Source organism: Eurosta solidaginis, chromosome 4 (assembly GCF_040869045.1).
Source record: "Eurosta solidaginis isolate ZX-2024a chromosome 4, ASM4086904v1, whole genome shotgun sequence".
Classification (NCBI taxonomy): domain Eukaryota; kingdom Metazoa; phylum Arthropoda; class Insecta; order Diptera; family Tephritidae; genus Eurosta; species Eurosta solidaginis.
The window spans coordinates 168,140,867-168,143,524 of NC_090322.1; positions in this window are offsets into that span (position 1 = coordinate 168,140,867).

Here is a 2,658-nt window from a genome sequence, read left to right on the forward strand (position 1 = left end):
GGCATGTCATCTTCTTATATAAATCGATGTATCCTTGTTTTAAGGGAAACAATTATAAGGCCCGTTTTTACTGCCTTTTTTACACGTACTTTTAAAAGGGAGTGGTGGTAGTTGTATAGGTGGTCGCCTTTTCGAGATATCGGCATAAAGGTGGAACAGGGGTAACTTTAAAACGCGTTTGTATAATATGGGTATCAAAGGAAAGGTGTTAATGAGTATTTTAAAAGGGCGTGGGGCTTAGTTCTATAGGTGGACGCCTTGTCGAGATATCGCCATAAAGGTGGACCAGGGTGACTCTAGAGTGTGTTTGTACAATATGGCTATCAAACGAAAGGTATTAATGAGTATTTTAAAAGGGCGTGGGGCTTAGTTCTATAGGTGGACACCTTCTCGAGATATCGCTATAAAGGTGGACCAAGGGTGACTCTAGAATGTGTTTGTACAATATGGCTATCAAACGAAAGGTGTTAATGAGTATTTTAAAAGGGCGCGGGGCTTAGTTCTATAGGTGGACGCCTTTTCCCGATATCGCCATAAAGGTGGACCAGGGGTGACTCTAGAATGTGTTTGTACGATATGGATATCAAATTAAAGGTATTAATGAGGGTTTTAAAAAGGAGTGGTGGTAGTTGTATAGGCGGTCGCCTTTGCGAGATATTGGCATAAAGGTGGACAAGGGGTGACTCTAGAATGCGTTTGTACAATATGGGTATCAAACGAATGGTGTTAATGAGTATTTTAAAAGGGAGTGAGTCTTAGTTCTATAGGTGGACGCCTTTTCGAGATATCGCCATAAAGGTGGACCAGTGGTGACTCTAGAATGTGTTTGTACGATATGCGTATCAAATTAAAGGTGTTAATGAGTATGTTAAAGGGAGTGGGCCTTAGTTCCATAGGTGGACGCCGTTTCGAGATATCGCCATAAAGGGGGACCACGGGTGACTATAGAATGCGTTTGTACAATATGGCTATCAAACGAAAGGTGTTAATGAGTATTTCAAAAGGGAGTGGGCCTTAGTTCTATAGGTGGATGCCTTCTCGAGATATAGCCATAAAGGTGGACCAGGGGTGACTCTAGAATATGTTTGTACGATATGAGTATCAAATGAAAGGTGCTAATGGGTATTTTAAAAGGGCGTGGGGCTTAGTTCTATAGATGGACGCCTTTTCGAGATATCGCCATAAAGGTGGAGCAGGGGTGACTCTAGAATGTGTTTGTACGATATGGGTATCCAATTAAAGGTATTAATGAGGCTTTTAAAAGGGAGTGGTGGTAGTTGTATATGTGAAGGCGTTTTCCAGATATCGACCAAAATGTGGACCAGGGTGACCCAGAACATCATCTGTTGGATACCGCAAATTTATTTATATATATAATACCACGAACAGTATTCCTGCCAAGATTTCAAAGGTTTTTTATTTCGCCCTGCAGAACTTTTCATTTCATTCTACTTAATATGGTAGGTGTCACACCCATTTTACAAAGTTTTTTCTAAAGTTATATTTTGCGTCAATAACCTATCCAAATACCATGCTTCATCCCTTTTTTCGTATTTGATATAGAATTATAGCATTTTTTCGTTTTTCATAATTTTCTATATCGAAAAAGTGGGCGTGGTCATAGTCCGATTTCGGCCATTTTTTATACCAATAAAAAGTGAGTTAAGGTAAGTACGTGAACTGAGTTTAGTAAAGATATATCGATTTTTGCTCAAGTTATCGTGTTAACGGCCGAGCGGAAGGACAGACGGCCGACTGTGTATCAAAACTGGGCGTGGCTTTAACCGATTTAGCCCTTTTTCACAGAAATAAGTTATCGTCCCAGAGTCTAAGCCCCTACCAAATTTCACAAGGATTGGTAAATTTTTGTTCGATTTATGGCATTTAAAGTATCCTAGACATATAAAATGAAAAAGGGCGGAGCCAGGCCCATTTTGAAATTTTCTTTTATTTTTGAATTCTGTTGCACCATATCATTACTGGAGTTGAATGTTGACATAATTTACTTATATACTGTAAAGATCTAAAAATTTGTGTTAAAATTTGACTTTAGAAAAATTTTTTTTAAAAGCGGGCGTGGTCGTTCTCCGATTTTGCTAATTTTTGTTAAGCATCCATATAGTAATAGGAGTAACGTTCCTGCTAAATTTCATCATGATATCTTCAACGACTGCCAAATTACGGCTTGCAAAATTTTAAATTACCTTCTTTTAAAAGTGGGCGGTGCCACGCCCATTGTGCAAAATTTTACTAATTTTCTATTCTGCGTCATAAGTTCATCTCGCCTACCAAGTTTCATCGCTTTATTCGTCTTTGGTAATGAATTATCGCACTTTTTCGGTTTTTCGAAATTTTCGATATCGAAAAAGTGGGCGTGGTTATAGTCCGATATTGTTCATTTTAAATAGCAATCTGAGATGCGTGCTCAGGAACCTACATACCAAATTTCATCAAGATAGCTCAACATTTACTCAAGTTATCGTGTTAACGGACGGACGGACGGACGGACATGGCTCAATCAAATCTTTCTTCGATCCTGATGATTTTGATGTATGGAAGTCTATATCTATCTCGATTCCTTTATAACTGTACAACCAACCGTTATCCAATCAGATCTGCTCAACTGAGTGTAAAACTTGCTTCAACATACATTCAAAA